The sequence below is a fragment of the Nannospalax galili genome, unplaced genomic scaffold, assembly GCF_000622305.1.
Source record: "Nannospalax galili isolate Female #2095 unplaced genomic scaffold, S.galili_v1.0 scaffold820, whole genome shotgun sequence".
Classification (NCBI taxonomy): domain Eukaryota; kingdom Metazoa; phylum Chordata; class Mammalia; order Rodentia; family Spalacidae; genus Nannospalax; species Nannospalax galili.
The window spans coordinates 715,983-721,982 of NW_008346549.1; the positions used below are offsets into that span (position 1 = coordinate 715,983).

The following is a 6,000-nucleotide window of genomic DNA, read 5'->3' on the forward strand; positions in this document are numbered from 1 at the left end:
ACATGGGTTTCGCAGATCAAGGCTTTAAACAGAGGCTATCTGGGTCCTGCAGTCTGCTGACCCACTTAATTACAAGTATTTTATAAGCATGTGGAAATGAACTTTTAGGGCTGACCAGCCTATCAGTCTGGAGAGGTTGGTCAGTGGACAAGGTCCCTAGGGTTTTCAACTCTGCAGAGCTAAGCAGCTAGGTTCCCAACCCCACCTCCTGCAGCCAAACTGTGGCCGGCTGTGGCAGCCCCTGGGAGTGGAGCTGCTCTTTTGGTCAGAACAAGACAGACACAGACTCGTGATGTGCTGTGATATGCTGTGGGCTCCGGTGGCTGCCAGCAGAGGAGGTAAACACACATGGGAACACAGTGTCACTGTTCCTGAGGCCTTGGCTAAGGAAGCACTGACGTCTGGAAATAAATGCTGTGGGCCACCAATCAGCCGCAGCACCCACCTCTCCTCCCACCTCTGCAGGCAGAGCTTGGTGAGCCTCGCTGCTCATTCCAGTTACTACACAGCAGTTCACCATGACAATTTTCTATTGTGATACTTTCTCCTCAGATCTTCCCTATGTTTTGAAGATATTCATTCAGCCTCACACCAGGATGTCATTGTCCATTCACAGTTCAAAGGAGCAGCACAAACCAAGTAAGTACACCAAGGACATGACAGAAAGCTGTAGACACAGGGCAGGCCCTGCATTTCAGCTTCTACTTGGTAGGAAAGCCAGGCAGCCCCACAAGATAGTTTGGCTTGGCCTCCATGTGGTTCCTATAGCCTCATGGTATATAAACATATCATCATCAACAACAACAAAATTAATAGGGCATTCCAAACAACTTCTCCAGAGGATAAAAGCAAGCACTTAAAGACCTTGCCAGCTGGGTGTGGTGGCTCACGCCTTTAATCCCAGCACTCCAGAGGCAGTGGATCTCAGTGAGATCAGGGCCAGCCTAGTCTACATAGCAAGTTCCAGGTCTGCTTAGGGCTACAGGGAGATCCTGTCTCAAAAAGGCTAGTAATTAATTAAATACCAAAATATGGCCAGTAGATGGCTCAGCAGATAAAGCACTTGATGTACAAACCTGAAGACCCGGTTTCAATCTCCAGAACCCACAATGGAAAGAACCAATTCCCAAAAGTTGTCCTCTGCACATGTGCTGTGGTACATGAACCAGCATTCATATTCATTTACACACACACACACACACACGCACACACACACACACACACACACACACACACACACACACACAAATTAAAATAAAATATTTAAAGTTGACAGCACCAGCTGAGGAAGAGGATAGCTATGAATTCAAGGCCAGCTCGGCTATACAGCAAGTTCTAGGCTATACAAGACTACATAATGGCAAGACCCTGTCTCAACAAACAATAAATTGTTGAGAGAAAAGGGGAGGTGGAAGTTGTACCTCAAAGATCAGCTTGGTTGTTTTGAGGTGACCTTGTTGGGAGCCCTCTGGTCTGAACCAACAAAAGCCAGATTCACAGTCATTCTGTTGCTGTGAGTTGATTGACTCATCACCAAAAGATGGGCTCCTGTTCTCATGCACATGCAGGGTCAAGGACAAGCTTCACTCTGCTTCTAGAACACCTCCAAAGTCTTCCTGTCTTGCACCCTTTCTCCCCCAACTCACTCTTTTCATAGATAATCTCAGAAACAGCCCCTACGGGCAGACACCAGGGTTCCCACAGAGCTCAGCACCTGGTATAGAAGACAGGCCTAGGAACCACTCCATGACACTGCATGTGATCACACTTTCACAAGATGAAATGAGAACAGTGCACAAATTAAGACATCAGTGAAGCACCAGCTAACCAGCCAGACAGCTGGTTACCACACATGAGATCAAGCAAGACATGAGACTGAGGGGCTTCAATCCAAGTGAGACAAGACAGGCAGACAGGGAAATTACCGGGACATTACCGGGACATAAGGGAGAGGAGTACCTCATCCCAGAGTCTGATTAAAGCCTCTCACCAGCTGAGATGCAAAAACTCCAGCATAATTAACATTTGCTGTACAGGCTGCTGATAAAGTTAATACTCTTTTCATGTACATTTTTTTTTTAAAGACAAGACCCTTATATGCAGCCCTGGCTGGCCCAGAATTCAAAGATCAGCCTACCCTTGTCTCCTGAGTGCTGGGATTAAAGGTGAGCACCACTACATCTGGCCTCATAAACAAATATTTTTGTCAACAGCAATGACCCAGGCTTAAGGCCTGAATATATATATGACCCTGGGTAATGCCTTATTCCTTTCCCCAGGCAGGGCCTGAGAACCTCAAACTGTTTACAGTAAAGATAGCCAAACTTCCTGTATCTCTGTAGGCTAGATTTTACCTTACCAATAGCAATTTTGTCAGGTTCCCCTCCAGGAACCATCTGTAAAAAACAGAACTTTAAACCTCACCAAAATCCTCTATGTGACTACTGTAAAACCAATGAGCTGTGACTCATCTTTGAGAGACCCAAATCCATGTCTTACTTTCTTCTGAGCACCTCATCTCATGCCTAGATAAATTTTTTTTTGAGACAGGGCTTCCCTGTAGTTCCTGGCCTGGAACTTGCTATATAGACCAGGCTGGCCTGAATCTCAGAGATGTGCCTGCCTCAGCCTCCTGAGTGCTGGGATTAAAGGCATGTGCCATCACACCCAGCTATAGTATCTTTAAAATAATCTCAAATTCTGCTCCATAAACTGGCTAGCCTGAAAATTCCTTTCAGCATCAAAGCCACAAATTCTCGTTTGGCCTGAATTTAGGTTCCTAAAACTCTAGAGGAACTCCTTAGGTTGCTGAGAGTGACAGTGAGAGCTGTGCCTCATTTACCTATACCCCAAAAGCTGAAATAAAGACACAAAAGTAGTACGAAAACATGGAACTGAGAACCCATAGTAGCAGGACCTAAGGAAGTCAGAAGAACTGAGCACCTCACCCTCCCCTGAAGGGGCACTGGGATCCTGGATGAGGGTCAGAGGTTCTGCAGTATTCATCTTCCACAGGCACCAGGAACCCCCTCCAGCTGCCCCCATCTTATCCAACAGATCACCTGATGCAGGTGGGCTCCAGGGAGAGGGGCTGAAGAGCACAAGCCTGGGAGTCATCTGTGGCATGAAGCAGCCTTGGAAATACCACCTGCCTCTTTCATTATGAAAAGGGTTGGGTTGTCTAAAGGGTTCAAAGTGTCACTCAGCTGTTCATTATAGCTGCTGTCATATCTGCTTCACAGTAGACAGCTATGAGCCCAGTAGTAGCTAAACAGCAGTCAGCAGGTCCATAGCAGCAAACATGTCTGCTGAGCATGTGACGTTTCACTGGAGGAAGGAGGCCTGAGGCTCAGGGACTAGTGCAAAGGCAGAAGGCTCAGGCTAAAGCAGTGACCCAGCAGGAAGGAAGCACAGAAGAGATGCTGGGGGATAGGGCAGTGATGTCAGCATCGGGCCTTTCTAGTCCTTTGTCCAAGAGGAAAATAAGCAAAGCCTAGATTGCTGCAGATCCCAGTAGGGCCAGGCCTGGCTTGGTCTGGAAGCAGTCTACAATAGATGCCATGCCCTCCAGGTGGGGGCGAGGGTCTACCAAGCCACACCAGTAAAGCTTCAACCAGACATAGGAATGACCCAGCACTTGCTCTGAATATTGTCACCTTGCTGCCTCACAGCAGGCCTCAGGGAGAAGGGGCTGCATGACTAGGCTCCAAAGCCAGTCACTTATGTAGGAGACTGCAGCCCACCACCCTGCAACGACCACTATGGAACAACCACGCAGCTCCCAGTCCCACCAGTCTCGCCTCCTATTCAGTAAGCCTGCCCCTGCCTGCGGTGGCCGCCCGCCCCCCATTCCCCCGCACCCAGTCCTGGCAAGGATCATCGGAAACGTCTACCAGTAGCGCGTGGGCTACTTTCATTTGCCAGAGACAGTCTTGTCTCTCTGGACCATATAGTCCAGAGCCAAGCCGTTTAATTTCCATTTTACACTTTGGAAAGGGAAAACTGAGTTAGGATGAGGAGGTGCGGCCCGCCTCGCCCTCGATCAGCCTGGTCCTGACCGCGTTCCAGGAGCCGGGCGCCCGACCTCGGGGCAGCCTCTCCAGGAGCACAGCCCGCCAGCCCCAGCCTCCCGTAGCGCACTCACCGCCTCCACCGCCTCCACCGCAGCCACCGCCGCAGCCGTCTACTTCCGGGTGCCGCACCCGCTCGCCCTAGCCGCCAGCCCAGGCCCCGCCCCACTCGCCGCCAGGGCGCTCGCCATTGGGCAGAGGGGCGGGGGGAGGCGGGGCGGCGCGCCCAAAGCTACGGCCCAGTCAGCCGCGCACGCTGTGGCTCAGGGACTGCAGCTCTCCCGGCGCTCCGCCCCCGGAGCTGCGCCAAGACTGAGAGCCGTGCCCTCTCGGAGCTCCTTGACCCCGTGGCCTTCCTGGCCGCCACGGCTCCCCAGTCTGCGGGAATATCCTCGGGAAATCACGACAGACGCTGGGTCCCACCCTTGCCGGCAAGTCTATCACCTGGCCACCCAGCTGCCTTCAGGCTATGGGGGATGCTCAGATCCGCCCCCTGGGGCTGTATCCCGGTCTCCCTGGTCCTGTTCACTCAGCTCCAACCACTACACCTGGTCATCCTCCGTCTGGGATAGCCCTCCCTCCACTTTGTCCTCCTCCAATTCAGGCCAGTCGGTCTTTCTGCATCAGAAAGCAACCCAGATTTGGACCGGCAGTTCTGTCCCACCTGGCCTTCGAGCTGACAGAGGCTTCTGCAGGTCCAGACTCCAAGATGAGGAGCTAGTCCAGCCTGAACTATGGTAGGTGAGCAGGTGGGCATTTAACTGGGCCTCTAGAACAGGACAGAGGCATTCACTGGGGCTTCCTGTATCCTTTAGCATCAGGACTGTGTCATCGGCCTGAACATCATAAAAGTGGAGAGCCAGAGGTCCAAGGCCTGCCCCAAAGTGACTACTCAATAAAATGACAAGGATGACAACTACATTAAGGCTAATGATAATGCACTACAGGTTCTCAGCCCAGTGCTGTGGTACCCAGTTCTGGTTCACTCCATGTTATAGACGGAAACACAACTGCTCAGAGCAGTGAAGCCATTCAGTTAAAGTAAAATAAAGGTGTCCCACCAGTAAGATGGCTCAGCAGGTAAAGGAGCTTACTGCCAAAGCCTGGTTGGTGACTTGAGTTCCATTCCTGGCACCCACATGGTAGAAGAGAACCAACTCCCACAAGGTGTCCTCTGACCTCCACACATGCACTGTGGTGTGCACACACACACACACAAAATTAATTTTAAAAAGTTAAAAGTAGGGATGGAGAGATGGCACAGAAGTTAAAAACACTGACTGTCCTTGCAGAAGACCAGCACCAACATGGCAGCTAACAACTGTAACTCCAGTTCCAGGAGATCCACAGCCTCTTCTGTCCTCCTCCGGCATTGCACAACATGGATGCACTTACCTACATGCAGGCAAAACACTCATACACATAAAATAAAAATAATAAATAAAATATTTTTAAAAATTTTAAAGTTGCTAGACGTGGTGGCTCACGCCTTTAATCCTAGCACTCGGGAGGCAGAGGCAGGTAGATCTCTGTGAGTTCAAGACCAGCCTGGTCTACATAGTGAGTTCCAGGACAGCTGGGACTACAGGGAGATCCTGTCTCAAGAAAGGCCAAAAAAAAAAAATTTTTTTTTAAAGTAGTGCTGGGTGTGGTGGTGCATACCTTTAATCCCAGCACTCAGGAGGCAGAGGCAGGCAGATCTCTGTAAGTTCAAGACCAGCCTGGTCTACATAGTGAGTTCCAGGCCAGCTGGGGCTACAGGGAGACCCTGTCTCAAGAAAGACCAAAAAAAAAAATTTTTTTTTTAAGTAATGCTGGGTGTGGTGGTGCATACCTTTAATCCCAGCACTCAGGAGGCAGAGGCAGGCAGATCTCTGTGAGTTCAAGACCAGCCTGGTCTACATAGTGAGTTCCAGGCCAGCTGGGGCTA

At 50.4% G+C, this 6,000-nt stretch overlaps 1 protein-coding gene across 5 annotated transcripts in view; it reads right to left on the reverse strand.

The window, feature by feature from the left end:
• Positions 1-4,227, reverse strand: part of Tango2 (transport and golgi organization 2 homolog) — a 44,924-nt gene extending 40,697 nt beyond the window's left edge. For 3 of the 5 annotated variants that reach the window (XM_008843016.3, XM_029568264.1, XM_029568260.1), the window contains exon 1: positions 4,145-4,227. The gene's annotated coding sequence lies outside the window, so the exon portion shown is untranslated. The remainder of the gene's footprint in view (positions 1-4,144) is intronic. The other 2 variants (XM_029568263.1, XM_029568261.1) reach the window with 2 other exon arrangements.
• Positions 4,228-6,000: the final 1,773 nt, after the last annotated feature.